Here is a 17,956-nt window from a genome sequence, read left to right on the forward strand (position 1 = left end):
GTATATTCTTCACCCATGCTTTGTAGTGATTACTTTTATAATTTAAATAACTATTTGTGTCTACTGACTTAAAAAATGTTTTTGTGGTCACTCGTCCACTATTATCCCAGCTTAAAACTAGATCTAGAAATTCTATTGTATTTCTATTTATATTGGATGTAAAGTTTAGACCCATATTGTTATTATTTAAAGATGAGATAAATTCCTGTGCGGTTTCCTCTGTACCATTCCATATTAATAACAGATCATCAATGAAACGGCCATAGAACACCAGGTCTGCCCCCACAGGGGAATTGTAAATGTATTTCTCTTCGAATAACCTCATGAATAAATTAGCAAAACTGGGGGCAAACCTGGTGCCCATGGCCGTTCCCTTGATCTGTAGAAAAAACCTTTCCTGATATACAAAATAGTTGTGTTTTAACACAAAAGATATAGCCTCCAATAAAAATTGTCTTTTATTGGATGGTAAAAATTGATCCCTTTTTAGAAATTCATCTATTGCGTCTAATCCCAAATCGTGATTAATATTTGAATATAGGGAGGATACATCGCAGGTACACCAAATTAAATCACGCCCTGCTTTTTCAATTTTAGAAATCTTAGATATAAGGTCTGGGGTATCTTTAATGTAGGATGTCAGACCCATTACCGGTTTTTTAAGATAGGTGTCCACATATTCAGATAGGTTGCAAGTTAAATTGCCAATACCCGAAATAATAGGTCTCCCTGGTGGACAACTTGAGTCTTTGTGAATTTTCAGGAGATGATAATAGTAGGCCAAATTTGGAGATGTTGGAATCAAATAATCTCTCTCTTTTTTATTTAGAATCCCTTCTGAAAAACCCTTATCAATCAATTTGGTAAGTCTAACCATATATGTCAAAGTGGGGTTAAAAGTAAGTTCTCTGTAATAACAAGGATCTAACAAAATCCTATTCGCTTCTGCAATATAATCTGGCATATCTTGTAAAACTACCCCCCCTCCCTTGTCCGCCTGCCTTATAACCAAATCTTTGTTTCGGGCAACATATTCAGGTTGTGTTTAGTAATCTGGTTATTCATAGCTCCAAACTCTTCCAACACTAAATTCTGAAAAAGAGTAATATTTGGACATGTAGTAGGGGGATTGTAATTGGATTTAGGTGCAAGATTAGAATGTATGTAATCATCAAATAATGAGTCACACAATTCTTCAGGATCACAATACACAATATCCTTAACTGGTCGTTCAGGCATATCATCTGTAATTATAGGAATTAGATTTGTTGACTTCAATTTTTTGTCACAACGATTTTTTAGAAATATATATATATATTTTTTTTAATATGTATTTTTATTTTTTATAATTTATCATATTAGTTTATGTATTTAGTATTGTATATACTTAGGTCATTTAGGACACTGTACGTCTATTTTGTTAACTTTTGTAAATGCATGAGCAACTATCCGATATCCTATCACAGCAATATCGAAAAACATCATAAATAATTGGAATGTCATTTTAATATGGGTAATACATAAATATTATCACTAGGGACATTCACATTTATAAAGTATATATTTATATATATTTTATAAACCCCATAAGTGGTTATAAATAGTTCCGACATTGGATTTAAATATAACATCGGCCAATTGGCTAATAATTAAGGCTGGACAAACCAAGCCTCCAGTCTAGTGACCTATCAACACTTAGCCGGTTTTTCGAACTATGCCGATTGGTTATACGGGCCAGAAGTTACTCACGCATGCGCTCTGTGTCGGGGTAGACGCCGACATAGACTATAAAATTGTGCTACTTAGTATCTTAATACACACCTGAGGAAACGGTCTTAGCAACCGGGAAACGCGTTGTGAAAATTGTTTTTAAAAAACATTTTATATTTTACTAGTAGCACGGCATTTTTTGGTATTTTATTTTCTGCCAATTATGCATTGACATTTTTAGTGATTGGAGGTTGAATCCCAAATTGCTTTTTGGAGCCATTGTGAATCTAACGCTTTAGCCCAGAGGATTACCTGTGAACACAGTGATCTGGACAGCTGATAAGTGCCCAGAAGGTCTTTGTGGCACTTCTCAAGTGCCCTACATCTCGTGAGTACATTTCAATATTTGCACATTTGTTAGTGTTCTCACTGATACACACTATTGTGGCACTTTTGTGATTTTGTCTTGCACAGCTTAATACTGAAGCAACATTGGCCTCAATTCAGCTAGCTGGACGGCTGCAAATAGTTCAGAAGGCATATGTGGCACTTCTCAAGTGCTGGAAATCTTGTAAGTAAGATTCATTTGGGGGTTTGGCCTTCTGTAGTTCAAACGATACACACCATTTGGCGCCTCTTCTCTTTTTCTTTTTAATAGATACAATGTAACTATTGTATATTGTAGCTATCTTAGGGTTTATTTTATAGGTAATTATTTAGTTTTAAATAGGAATTATTTAGTGAATTGTAGTAATTTTATTTAGATTTATTTAAATTATATTTAAGTTAGGGGGTGTTAGGGTTAGACTTAGATGTAGGGGTTAATACATTTAATATAGTTGTGGCGACGTTGGGGGCGGCAGATTAGGGGTTACTAAATGTCGGTATGTGTCGGCGATGTTAGGGACGGCAGATTAGGGGTTAATAAAATTAAACTAGTGTTTGCGATGCGGGAGGGCGGCGGTTTAGGGGTTCATATATATTTTATAGTGGCGGCGGTGTCCGGTTCAGCAGATTAGGGGTTAAAAATATTTTTTTAGTGTTTATGATGTGTGGGGGTGGATTCGGTTTAGGGGTTAATAGGTAGCTTATGGGTGTTAGTGTACTTTTTAGCACTTTAGTTAAGAGATTTATGCTACGGCGTTAGCCCATAAAACTCTTAACTACTGACTTTTAAATGTGGTACCAGTTTTGACAGGAAAAGCTGTACCGCTCACTTTTTTGCAGACTCTTAATACAGGCGTTATGCAAGTCCCATTGAAAATATAGGATACGCAATTGCAGTAATTGGATTTGCAGTATTTTCTCGTCTGACCAAAAAAGTGAGTGGTGAGCCTGTCATTTCAAGACTCGTAATACCAGCGTTAGGAAAAAAGCAGCGTTACGACCTCTTAACGCTGCTTTTTAACCCTAATGCACAACTCATAATCTAGCCGTATGCCTTTTCACAGAGAAAAAATATCCTTTAGCATATCAGTCTGATCCTGCCCAATGACAGTCCAGTGCCGAAATACCAGTCAATTCTTCTCTGAAAAAGAGAACGCGCACCCTGAGTTGCAATTGAAATGAACAGGCATGGAAGTTATTCTAGCTTTTGTTCTATCTCAGAAGTGCTGTTCTCTCTCTTCTGATAGTTATGCAAATTACTCTCCCTAAGAGTAATGGGAGAAACCAAACGTGGACTCCTTGCACACATTCCCTTAGAGAGATACAACTGCACCTCACTGACGAGGCCCACAGAAGGCCGAAACGATTGTCTGAGGTTGTTGTTTCTCTTGTTCAGAGAAGAATTGCCTGGTATTTCGGTGCTGGACTGTCATAGGGCAGGGTCAGACTGATATGCTACAGGATATTTTTTCTCTGTGTAAAGGCTAAGGCCTAGATTTAGAGTTCGGCGGTAAAAGGGCTGTTAACGCTCCGCGGGTTTTTTTCTGGCCGCACCATAAATTTAACTCTGGTATCGAGAGTTCAAACAAATGCTGCGTTAGGCTCCAAAAAAGGAGCGTAGAGCATATTTAGCGCAAATGCAACTCTCGATACCAGAGTTGCTTACGGACGCGGCCGGCCTCAAAAACGTGCTCGTGCACGATTCTCCCATAGGAAACAATGGGGCTGTTTGAGCTGAAAAAAAACTAACACCTGCAAAAAAGCAGCGTTCAGCTCCTAACGCAGCCCCATTGTTTCCTATGGGGAAACACTTCCTACGTCTGCACCTAACACTCTAACATGTACCCCGAGTCTAAACACCCCTAGCCTTACACTTATTAACCCCTAATCTGCCGCCCCCGCTATCGCTGACCCCTGCATTACACTTTTAACCCCTAATCTGCCGCTCCGTAAACCGCCGCCACCTACGTTATCCCTATGTACCCCTAATCTGCTGCCCTAACATCGCCGACCCCTATGTTATATTTATTAACCCCTAATCTGCCCCCCACAACGTCGCCGACACCTACCTACACTTATTAACCCCTAATCTGCCGAGCGGACCTGAGCGCTACTATAATAAAGTTATTAACCCCTAATCCGCCTCACTAACCCTATCATAAATAGTATTAACCCCTAATCTGCCCTCCCTAACATCGCCGACACCTACCTTCAATTATTAACCCCTAATCTGCCGACCGGAGCTCACCGCTATTCTAATAAATGTATTAACCCCTAAAGCTAAGTCTAACCCTAACACTAACACCCCCCTAAGTTAAATATAATTTTTATCTAACGAAATAAATTAACTCTTATTAAATAAAAGATTCCTATTTAAAGCTAAATACTTACCTGTAAAATAAATCCTAATATAGCTACAATATAAATTATAATTATATTATAGCTATTTTAGGATTAATATTTATTTTACAGGTAAATTTGTAATTATTCTAACTATTTTAGCTATTAAATAGTTCTTAACTATTTAATAGCTATTGTACCTGGTTAAAATAAATACAAAGTTACCTGTAAAATAAATATTAATCCTAAAATAGCTATAATATAATTATAATTTATATTGTAGCTATATTAGGATTTATTTTACAGGTAAGTATTTAGCTTTAAATAGGAATCTTTTATTTAATAAGAGTTAATTTATTTCGTTAGATAAAAATTATATTTAACTTAGGGGGGTGTTAGTGTTAGGGTTAGACTTAGCTTTAGGGGTTAATACATTTATTAGAATAGCGGTGAGCTCCGGTCGGCAGATTAGGGGTTAATAATTGAAGGTAGGTGTCGGCGATGTTAGGGAGGGCAGATTAGGGGTTAATACTATTTATGATAGGGTTAGTGAGGCGGATTAGGGGTTAATAACTTTATTATAGTAGCGCTCAGGTCCGGTCGGCAGATTAGGGGTTAATAAGTGTAGGTAGGTGTCGGCGACGTTGTGGGGGGCAGATTAGGGGTTAATAAATATAACATAGGGGTCGGCGATGTTAGGGGCAGCAGATTAGGGGTACATAGGGATAACGTAGGTGGCGGCGATTTGCGGTCGGAAGATTAGGGGTTAATTATTTTAAGTAGCTTGCGGCGACGTTGTGGGGGGCAAGTTAGGGGTTAATAAATATAATATAGGGGTCGGCGGGGTTAGGGGCAGCAGATTAGGGGTACATAAGTATAACGTAGGTGGCGGTCGGCAGATTAGGGGTTAAAAATTTTAATCGAGTGGCGGCGATGTGGGGGGACCTCGGTTTAGGGGTACATAGGTAGTTTATGGGTGTTAGTGTACTTTAGGGTACAGTAGTTAAGAGCTTTATAAACCGGCGTTAGCCAGAAAGCTCTTAACTCCTGCTATTTTCAGGCGGCTGGAATCTTGTCGTTAGAGCTCTAACGCTCACTGCAGAAACGACTCTAAATACCAGCGTTAGAAAGATCCCATTGAAAAGATAGGCTACGCAAATGGCGTAGGGGGATCTGCGGTATGGAAAAGTTGCGGCTGTAAAGTGAGCGTTAGACCCTTTAATCACTGACTCCAAATACCAGCGGGCGGCCAAAACCAGCGTTATGAGCCTCTAATGCTGGTTTTGACGGCTACCGCCGAACTCTAAATCTAGGCCATAGTGTGCTAAAAGAACACGCACCCAGAGCTGCAATAGAAATGAACAGACATGGAAGTTATTCTAGATGTTGTGCTATCTCTGGAGTGCTGTTCTCTCTCTTCTGATTTTTTTTTTGTTTTTGTTTTTTTTTTTGGGGGGGGGGGCGGTTTAAAAATCAAATTCATTCCAATCTGTTTGAAAATGATGTGATAACCCATTTTTCACAAGGTGTTAAAAGGATTTGTGGAGTAATAACACACCTTTCTACATAACTCTACACCAAGCAATTAAAAGCCACCTTTCATACATATTATTTTAACTTTTTCAAATGTATCTGATTAATATAATTTTTTCTTTGTTTTAAGTTAACTGTTAACACAATTTATTTTAATGTTAGAGTTGACTTGCATTTTCAGATTTTGTGCTAATAAACAATATCCTCATATGTAGTCATAAAACAGTTTAAAATATCAGACAATACATTAAAACCACTTCACAATTATTATTTTAATTTTACATTCAATGGTTGAATGCCAATTTTTCTTTTTATAGATAAACTTAAATTATAGAATGAATGTTAAGGAGAAAATGTGTTTTGCTAATTAAGTGTACTTTCTTTTTTTTTAAACATTATGCAAACAAACTGAATTGCAGGGATGTACAGTTATTTATGAGTTCAGGATCTATTTGTTTCTAACATTTCCCAGTATAATCTGCTTGTGTTTGCAGTTCATGACAACTTTTAAAATGTGCTTGTGGCAAACAAGACTTGATAAAGCCAGGGTTGCTGGCGAAACATGTTGATATCTGTGTGAACACCAAGAAAGAAAAAGCCTGTTTTTTTCCTGCGTACAGAAGTACTTAAGTGCAGGAGATTGAGGAACTACAAACACAAAAGCTAACTTGCGCAAGTTACAGAAACAAAAGGATTGCCTACAGTTTGGTGCTGTAATCAGAGCACTTCTACAAAGACCAGTGACAAGGTAACACAAAGAAAATTACCTACCGGAACCCCTTGTCTGAGAGTCAAACTGAGGACACATAGGAACCGCTGGGAAGCCGTGAGTAGTAACAGCTCACAAGAGAGGGTAAGAAAATCACCCCTAAACACTGTTTGGAACATTCCTTTTCTACAAATTAAGCTCACTGAGGATACAAAGAGGTAACTGTGAAACCGTAATATATCACAACATAAATATAAGGATAAAGAACACAGCCCTCAGTAATTTATCTCCAATTACTTACAAATGCTTTGATGAACTTTTTAGATACACAAAATTACAACCAATATAAGTAAACAGCCATTGTGGGGACACCATTTATAATCTTGCATTTAAATTGTTTTAACTAATTGTTAGTTTTTGCTACATATTTGTAATTTTAAAGTTGATGAAATATAGATATAAAATATCAAATAGAGACAAATATTATTAATTGTGTTGAAATAAAAGAATACATTCTATCTAAAATCTTTGAACAAAGGATACAAAAGAGCAGATAAATCCTTTTATTTGTGTATGAAACAAATGTATATCTGAATTTTAGAAATTTTATGAATTGATCGATATAGTGTTGCAACACTTAGGGATTGTGATTTATTTTATCTTGGTATTATCATGTTTTTATTTTGAAAATAAATTGTAGAAGAATTTTTCACTTATTCTGTCCAAGGTCCAGTTTTTTCTACATATTTAGCTAACGACCTCCATACACACCTTTATCCCTTTTGCAGATTAAGCGCCTAATCTCCATAACTTTTTCACTTTATACACCTTTCTATCTTGGAAGTAGATAGTAGGAGAATAGGGCAAGGGATATTAACTCTTAAGCGCTAGTTTATTTAACCCCCTTGTTTTGCAAACAAGACTTAGACATAAAACACCTGCACCTAGATTATGAGTTTTGCATTAGAGGCTATGCGGTGCTAACGAGCAGTTTTGTCTCACCGCTCACTTACCTACAGCGCTGGTATTACGAGTTTTCAAAATGTTGCTCATTATATGTTATAATGTTATAATGTTGCTCCAATACCAGCGCTGCTTAATTCAGCGGTGAGCTGGTGTAACGTGCTCGTGCATGATCTCCCCATAGGAATCAACGGGGAGAGCCGGCTGAAAAAAAGTCTAACACCTGCAAAAAACCAGCGTAAAACTCAGTAACGCAGCCCCATTGATTCCTATAGGGAAATACATTTTATGTCTACACCTAACACGCTAACATGAAACCCGAGTCTAAACACCCCTAATCTTATACTTATTAACCCTAATCTGCTGCCCCCGACATCGCTGACACCTATATTATACTTATTAACCCCTAATCTGCCGCTCCGAACACCGCCGCAACCTACATTATACTTATGAACCCCTAATCTGCTGCCCCCAACATCGCCGCCACCTACATTATATTTATTAACCCCTAATCTGCTGCCCCCAATGTCGCCGCCACCTACCTACACTTATTAACCCCTAATCTGCCGCCACCAACGTCGCCGCCACTATAATAAACATATTAACCCCTAAACCGCCGCACTCCAGCCTCACAAACATTAGTTATATATTAATAACCCCTAATCTGCAGTCTCTAACATCGCCACCACTTACCTACATATATTAACCCCTAATCTGCCGCCCCCAATGTCGCTGCCACTATATTAAAGTTATTAACCCCTAAACCTAAGTCTAACCCTAAACCTAACACCCACTAACTTAAATATAATTTAAATAAATCTGAATAAATATTCCTATCAAAGAAAAAAAGGGGGGTACTAATGGCACTGCTTAAATGTACAACTTAGGGTAGCCTATTTGTCTCTGGATCTGGTAATAAGATATAGGTATCAGTCCAGATATATTTGGTTACAAAAAGATGGCTGAGGTGCTGTGTACTTGTTTTGTGAAACGAAAATTATCAATCCTGGGATTGATGGATTGTACACCTATATAGCACTCATTCCCTAATTGATAGTGGCAAAAATTGGACAAGATCTGTGTCTCCTAGGAGGAGAATGTGCATGGGGATGTAATTAAAATATAACCTTTATTGGTAATTTTTAAAATACAAGGCAACAAACACAATTAACATACATACTTTATTAAAAACACAGGTTTGGGTCTTTGAAAGTTTTATCCGTTATTCACGGAATACCTTATGTGGTTATGGTATATATTAGAAATCACTTGAGTTTCAAGTCTCAGTAATTGTATAATATATTAATATATTTAGAGCTTACATCCAGTGGAGCTGTTTGGTTATGATATTTACTCTAATATTATATATGTGGTCTGTGACTCACCATTGAATTCAAATTATAATATTAGAGGTATTAACATAAATATCCCATAGTATCACCAAAGTTTGTTATTAATGCTTATAGTATTGCATAGAATATGTGTCTCACTAAGACACATATTCTATGCAATACTATAAGCATTAATAACAAACTTTGGTGATACTATGGGATATTTATGTTAATACCTCTAATATTATAATTTGAATTCAATGGTGAGTCACAGACCACATATATAATATTAGAGTAAATATCATAACCAAACAGCTCCACTGGATGTAAGCTCTAAATATATTAATATATTATACAATTACTGAGACTTGAAACTCAAGTGATTTCTAATATATACCATAACCACATAAGGTATTCCGTGAATAACGGATAAAACTTTCAAAGACCCAAACCTGTGTTTTTAATAAAGTATGTATGTTAATTGTGTTTGTTGCCTTGTATTTTAAAAATTACCAATAAAGGTTATATTTTAATTACATCCCCATGCACATTCTCCTCCTAGGAGACACAGATCTTGTCCAATTTTTGCCACTATCAATTAGGGAATGAGTGCTATATAGGTGTACAATCCATCAATCCCAGGATTGATAATTTTCGTTTCAAATATTCCTATCATTAACTAAATTATTCCTATTTAAAACTAAATACCTATAAAATAAATCCTAAAATAGCTACAATATAACTAATAGTTACATTGTATCTAGCTTAGGATTTACTTTTATTTTACAAGTTTATATTGATTTTAACTAGGTAGAATAGTTATTAAATAGTTATTACACTAACACCTAACACTACACTATAATTAAATAAATTAACTAAATTAAATACAATTACCTAAATTAAATTAGCTAAAGTACAAAAAAACAAACACTAAATTACAGAAAATAATAAACAAATTACAGAAATTTAAACTAATTACACCTAATCTAATAGCCCTATTAAAATAAAAAGCCCCCCCAAAATAAAAAAAAAACCCTAGCCTAAACTAAACTACCAATAGCCCTTAAAAGGGCCTTTAGCGGGGCATTGCCCCAAAGTAATCAGCTCTTTTACCTGTAAAAAAAATACAAACAACCCCCCAACAGTAAAACCCACTACTCACACAACCATCCCCCCAAATAAAATACTATCTAAAAAAAACTAAGCTCCCCATTGCCCTTAAAAAGGCATTTGGATGGGCATTGCCCATCTGGAGGACCACTTCTGCCCGGCTTGGATAAAGGCTTCTGCCCGTCTGGAGGACCACTTCGCCCAGCTTGGATGAAGACGTCTCCCGGTAAGTCGATCTTCAGGGGGTTAGTGTTAGGTTTTTTTAAGGGTGTATTGGGTGGGTTTTATTTTTTAGATTAGGGTTTGGGCGGCAAAGAGCTAACTGCCCTTTTAAGGGCAATGCCCATCCAAATGCCCTTTTCAGGGCAACGGGGATGTAATAATCTGTAATAAAGATTTTGGTTTGTTTGTAATTAACTTTATATTTGCTTTAGAGGAGTCTTGTCTCATTACAACATATATAAGGTTTAACAGAGCTTAGGGTTAAAACATATATTAATGAGTGAAATGTATTATTATTTAAGAGGATTGTATTCTGAATGCAATCCGTTTTGCATGACTATTGTTTGTACAAAAATACCAACCAATACCACTACAAATATTAGCACTGCAGTTTTAAATATATCTTATTCACATGTGATAACTTATCTATAACATGTCATGACATTCAAACAGGCTAAATAGAAGAGGTGGCTTACTTTTATATTTGGATATGTGAACTCGGAAGTTGCAGAAGTCGAGTGAAATAGGTGAAGCTCCGGTATTGCTTGGTGCTCACTGAGAGAGCCTGTCAGCGGCGGGAGACCCACAGATGATGTGAGTGGCACTGGGGATTCAGCCGGTGAAAGGGCTGTTTGTTATCTGCATGGTAGTTGGAGGTTGCCTGTCAGCAATGCCAGAACTGGCTTAAGGAGGCGTGTGGCTTAGGGATCCAGGAAACAGTTTGTCCGCTGGAGAGTTGGGCAAAACAGCCGAATAGGATGCTGGTGATGTGATGATTGCTAGTCAGGCTCTAGCGGTGAGTTGTTTGGAGGAGACCTGTAAGCTCAAATCACAACCTTTGGCAGTCAGAGAGGACAAAAACAAGAGGAGAGCTAAGTACAGATAGTTCACTTCAATACCAAGCAATGTTTCACCGGATGTTAGCCTTAAATAGTGCACATAATACAGATAGTTCACACCTCTTAAAGGGAAGTATGTTACAGAGCTTCCCCCCCAAGGAACCCCTCCGGGGTTCATAGACGGGGTCTATCAGGATTCCTCATATGATAAATAGAGATCAACCTCGGAGCTGATACATTTCTTGCAGGTTCCCAAGAGTCGTCATCACTCAAGAACCACTTCCACCGTATAAGGTACTGGAGTGTTCCAAATTGCAACCTAGAATCCAGAATTTCCCCGATCTCATACTCCACATCCAGAACAATGGGGGGGGTCAACAGAGGAGAGACTTTGGTTCCGAAGCTGTTTGTATGGCTTCAGTAGAGATGTTTGAAAGGTAGGGTGAATCTTATAGGCATCTGGAAGTTTCAACATGACAGCATTGTTGTTGATAACTCGTGTAATAGGGAATGGTCCAATATAAAATCTATTAAGTTTTCTGCTAGGTACACTTAATCGCAGATGCTTAGTCGACAGCCAAACCAAATCGCCAATAGCATAAGGCTGTGGTGGTCGCCATCTGAGGTCATAGTATTTCTTTTGACGGTCCTGTGCTTCCTTAATTTTCGCAGCCAAAAGGGAAAATATTTCCTTTAGGGTGTTAGTTAACTCATCAACAATTGGGCAGTCCTTGGATACCCTTGGCAATAAATGAAAGGATGGATGGAAACCATAGTTTGCAAAAAACAGTGTCATCCTTAAAGAAGAGTGGGTAGTGTTGTTATGGGCAAATTCAGCAAGGGGCAAGAGTGTATGCCAATTATCCTGATATTGGGTACAATAGCATCTAATATACTCTTCCAGCCACTAGTTTGTCCGTTCGATTTGCCCATTCGTCTGATGATGGAATGAAGTAGATAATCTTTGATCAAAATGTAGAGCTTTTCCAAATTGCTTCGATAGTTTGGAAGTAAATTGGCTTCCTCTATCTGAAGTTATAGTGGAAGGAATGCCATGGAGCTTTATGATATGTTGAATTAGTAGTGACACTGTCTCCATACTTGTAGGAACCTTATGATAAGGAATAAAGTGTGCCATTTCCCAAGTGAACTGTAATTGGGGATCTGGGTAAGACAATATTGGGGCAGTTGTAAAAGCGTTCTTTAGGTAATTGAAGGCTTGATCAGCTTCTGGACCCCATTTGAACTGTATGGCATCCTTGGTTAACTCAGTAAGAGGTTTTGTTATATGCGAGAAAAGTCTAATAACTTTACGGTAGAAATTTGCAAACCCAAGTAATCTTTGGACTTGCCTTTTATTCCTTGGGATTGGCGAATCCATTATGGCTTGAACCTTGGTGTTTTCCATGTAGATTCCTTGTGGTGTTATGTGATAGCCTAGAAACCGTATCTCAGAACTATGAAAGATACATTTTTCTAACTTCACATATAGATGATGCACCTGAAGGCATGAGAGTATGGTTCTTACATGTTTCACATGGTCAGTAATGTTATCTGAGAAGATAAGGATGTCATCCAAATAAATGACAATGAATGTGTCTAGTAAATCTCTGAACACATCGTTGATGAATCTTTGAAACGTGGCTGGGGCATTACAAAGCCCGAATGGCATCACCGTATATTCATACAAGCCATATCTTGTGCGGAAAGCGGTGAGCCATTCATCTCCCGATCTTACACGAATCAGGTTATAGGCTCCTCTTAAATCCAGTTTGGTATAAATGGAGGATCCATGTAACCGTTCAATTAATTCTGGAATAAGGGGGAGGGGATATCTATCTTTTATTGTGCGTTTATTTAACTCACGATAATTGACTATTGGTCTTATAGTCTGATCTTTATTGGTGACAAAAAATATTCCTGCCCCAGCGGGGGAGGTTGAGGGTCTGATAAACTCTTTTTTAAGTTTTCATTAATGTATTCTTTTAGCCTTTCAAGTTCTTTTTTTGACATGGGGAATATATGCCCATATGGAACATCTGAACCTGGAATTAGAGTAATAGGACAATCATAATCCCTATGAGGTGGTAGTACCTCAGCTTCTTTTTTATCGAACACACAAGAGAAATCAATGTATTCAGTTGGAATAGTATGTTCCGTAATATTCAATATTTGATGAGAGGGTAAACATGTTGTTTTACAATAGTGTGAATAAAATAATACCTTATTCTCTGACCATACAACCTCTGGTTGGTGCATTTTTAACCAATATAAACCAAGGATAATAGGAAAATAGGTGAAGAAATTATGTTGAATGTTATAAATTCTTTATGGCTTTATGGGTTTGGTGTTTTACCAGACCACCTTGTAGAGGTTTACTGTCAATAAGACGTACTGAGTTTTTTTTTTTAATGATATAAGGTATTTTCTTTTCTTTTACAACATTTATGTCAATATATCAAGCAAATGCTCCTGAGTCCAGAATGGCATCCCAGTTATAATGATGGTGCTCCCACTGTAGAGAGATATTTAAGGTGAAATAAGTGGGATGATCATTGGTTAAAGATATAACGTGATTAATTTCATCATGCTTACCCGATTTCTGTTTTCTTAGTGATGGACAGTCTGAGACGGAATGTTCTTTTGATGCACAGTACATACATAAACCTTTTTCTTTTCTACAATTTTTTTCATCAGTAGAAAGAGGACCTTTAATGAATCCAATTTCCATAGCCACATCAGAACTTTTCTGGACATAGTGGGTGGATCTGGGAATATGTTGCTTACTATGAGTATCATGACTGTCTTTGTCCTGCTTTCTCTCTCTAAGCCTTCTATCAATTTTTATGGTTAAAGCCATTAAGGCTTCTAGAGAATCAGGGATATCTAACCTAGCAAGTTTGTCCTTAATACCTTTGGACAGACCAATTCTATACTGATTTTTCAGAGAGATCTGATTCCATTCCGTATCTTTTTGCCAGATCTTAAATTCAGAAATGTAATATTCTACCATTTTTTTATTCTGTTTAAGACTGCATAATTTTTTTTCTGCAGTAAGCTGACGGTATGGGTTTTCATATAACTCAGCCATTACAGCAAAAAAATTATCAACATAATTTAGGATGGGGCCATCTCTCTCAAAGAAGGTATCAGCCCATGCACGTGGTTAATTCCTAAGAAATGATATTATAGTCAGAACCTTAGTGCGTTCATTCGGGAACATTTTGGGCTTTAAATTGATATATAATTTACAAGCATTGCAAAACTGCCGGAAATTCTTTCTGTCACCATAAAATTTGTCTGGAGGACTAACTGGGGGGTCAGGAACTGGAACAGGGGGGGGGGGGGCAGGAGCACTCAACCCTTCTTTTATTATTTTCCTTAAGGTGAGATTTTCTACCTGCAGTTCCCTTAGTCCCTGGGATAACTGGTCTACCTTGTGTGATAATTCTCTAACATGATTAGTTAACTCAGCAGGATTCATGTTTTTAGTATGTACTGTGTTATCGAGCAAGGTTCTTGATATATTTTGTAAGCTTGGTATTCTGAAATAATCTGTAATAAAGATTTTGGTTTGTTTGTAATTAACTTTATAATTGCTTTAGAGGAATCTTGTCTCATTACAACATATATAAGGTTTAACAGAGCTTAGGGTTAAAACTTTTCTATATTAATGAGTGAAATGTATTATTTATTAAGAGGATTGTATACCGAATGCAATCCATTTTGCATGACTATTGTTTGTACAAAAATACCAACCAATACCCATTAAAATATTAGCACTGCAGTTTTAAATATATCTTATTCACATGTGATAACTTTATCTATAACATGTCATGACATTCAAACAGGCTAAGTAGAAATGGTGGCTTACTTTTATATTTGGATATGTGAACTCGAAAGTTGCAGAAGTCGAGTGAAATAGGTGAAGCTCCGGTATTGCTTGGTGCTCACTGAGAGAGCCTGTCAGCGGCACAGAGACCACAGAGGATGTGAGCGGCACTGGGGATTCAGCCGGTGAAAGGGCTTTTTGTTATCTGCAGGGTAGTTGGAGGTTGCCTGTCAGCAATGCCGGAACTGGCTTTAGGAGGCGTGCAGCTTAGGGATCCAGGAAACAGTTTGTCCGTTGGAGGGTTGGGCAACACAGCGTGTTTGCCGGATAGGATGCTGGTGATGTGATGATTGCTAGTCAGGCTCTAGCGGTGAGTTGTTTGGAGGAGATCTGTAAGCTCAAATCACAACCTTTGGCAGTCAGAGAGGACAAAAATAAGAGGAGAGCTAAGTACAGATAGTTCACTTCAATACCAAGCAATGTTTCACTGGATGTTAGCCCTTAAATAGTGCACATAATACAGATAGTTCACGCCTCTTAAAGGGATGTATGTTACAGTGAAGCTTAGGTTTTTTTAGATGGTATTTTATTTGGGGGATTGGTTGTGTGGGTGGTAGGTTTTACTGTTGGGGGGGTTGTTTGTATTTTTTTTTACAGGTAAAAGAGCTGATTACTTTGGGGCAATGCCCTGCAAAAAGTCATTTTAAGGGCTATTGGTAGTTTAGTTTAGGCTATGTTTTTTTTTTATTTTGGGGGGCTTTTTTATTTTAATAGGGCTATTAGATTAGGTGTGATTAGTTTAAATTTCTGTAATTTGTTTATTGTTTTCTGTAATTTAGTGTTTGTTTTTGTACTTTAGCTAATTTAATTTAATTTAGGTAATTGTATTTAATTTAGTTAATTTATGTAATTATAGTGTAGTGTTAGGTGTTAGTGTAACATAGGTTAGGTTTTATTTTACAGGTACATTTGTATTTAATTTAGCTAGGTAGTTATTAAATAGTTAATAACTATTTAATAACTATTCTACCTAGTTAAAATAAATACAAACTTGCCTGTAAAATAAAAATAAATCCTAAGCTAGATACAATGTAACTATTAGTTATATTGTAGCTAGCTTAGGGTTTATTTTATAGGTAAGTATTTAGTTTTAAATAGGAATAATTTAGTTAATGATAGGAATATGTATTTAGATTTATTTAAATTATATTTAAGTTAGTGGGTGTTAGGTTTAGGGTTAGACTTAGGTTTAGGGGTTAATAACTTTAATATAGTGGCGGCAATGTTGAGGGTGGCAGATTAGGGGTTAATAAATGTAGGTAGGTGGCAGCGATGTTAGGGACAGCAGATTAGGGTTTAATAATATTTAACTAATGTTTGCGAGGCGGGAGTGCGGCGGTTTAGGGGTTAATATGTTTATTATAGTGACGGCAAAGTTGGGGACGGCAGATTAGGGGTTAATAAGTGTAGGTAGGTGGCGGCGACATTGGGGGAAGCAGATTAGGGGTTAATAAATATAATGTAGGTGCCGGTGATGTTGGGGGCAGCAGATTAGGTGTTCATAAATATAATGTAGCTGGTAGCGATGTCCGGAGCGGCAGATTGGGGGTTATTAATTTTATTTTAGCATTTGTGATGCGGGAGGGCCTCGGTTTAGGGGTTAATAGGTAGTTTATGGGTGTTAGTGTACTTTTTAGCACTTTAGTTATGAGTTTTATGTTACGGCATTGTACCATAAAACTCTTAACTACTGACTTTTAAATGAGTTAGGACTCTTGACAGGAGAGGGTGTACTGCTCACTTTTTGGTCTCCCAGGACAGACTCGTAATACTGGCGTTATGGAAGTCCCATAGAAAAAAGACTTTACGAAGTTTGCGTAAGTCGTTTTGCGGTAAGGCCAAAAAAGTGTGCTGTGTCCCTAAACCTTCAATACTCGTAATACCAACGGGCATAAAAAAGCAGCATTATGACCTCTTAACGCTGCTTTTTTACCCTAACACACAACTCGTAAACTAGCCGCTGATTTGTACAGGGCTATGGGAGTTCCATGGGGCACTGGGGGTTGATAGATAGTCTAAATATTATTGCTGCACCCTTAGTTCTCAAAGGTCTCAATAGTTATATGTCTACAAGGTAGATAATTTTTTTAATCTATATGTACAATTTGCACTGCCATTTAGCATTAATAAGTATGTGCCTACAAGGTGTTACTTTTTTATTTTATTGTTGGTATTATTAACTCTATATGCACTAGGCAACCCCCACTTGTCTCACTTGCCCTGTATGAAGGAGACAAATTGGGTTTGAATTGATACTGATAAAGTATATTTGTTTGTATTCTGGTCCCCTTTTTCCTGTGTTATTTAATTTTGTGAATGCCCTATGCTCTGCTCAAACCAATGAGCAATGTAAATAGGGGCATTAGGATTTAAATAAGAAAACAAAGCATAACCAATAAAAATAGTAGAAAATAAAGACCACTCCCATTAGTACCACATGTCAACATTTTTGCAGCCTGTGTTCATACCTCTAGTGTTAAAACAAATTTACTTGAGGCTACAATAAGGGTGCAGAACTGAAACCGCTTTACATGTTGTATAAGGACATACTAAATCACACAAGGGTAGTTACATTTTAGCACTTGAGTCCTGATGATCTAAAAAGCTCTGCTCAGGCGATATGTTCTTACAATCCTTGTTAGTACAGTATTCTTGGTGTGAAGGGGACACTCCTACTTTATACTATAGTCTGCCCTTATTTTCTTCTGTGTTAGTTTAATTAATTCCTAGACAAGCCTAAGGCATTCTTAACTAGTGAGTCTAGAAACGATATAGAAATAAGACTAAATAATTTTATGAAAATGACCATTTTTTTATGACTGAATTCAAAGAAAGATTAAATCCAATGTAACAAACTATATATCAAACTTTTTACAAAAACACTGCTGAGTTTAATGTGAATGTAAAGTTTACTGAATAA

The sequence above is a fragment of the Bombina bombina genome, chromosome 7 (genome assembly GCF_027579735.1).
Source record: "Bombina bombina isolate aBomBom1 chromosome 7, aBomBom1.pri, whole genome shotgun sequence".
Lineage (NCBI taxonomy): Eukaryota > Metazoa > Chordata > Amphibia > Anura > Bombinatoridae > Bombina > Bombina bombina.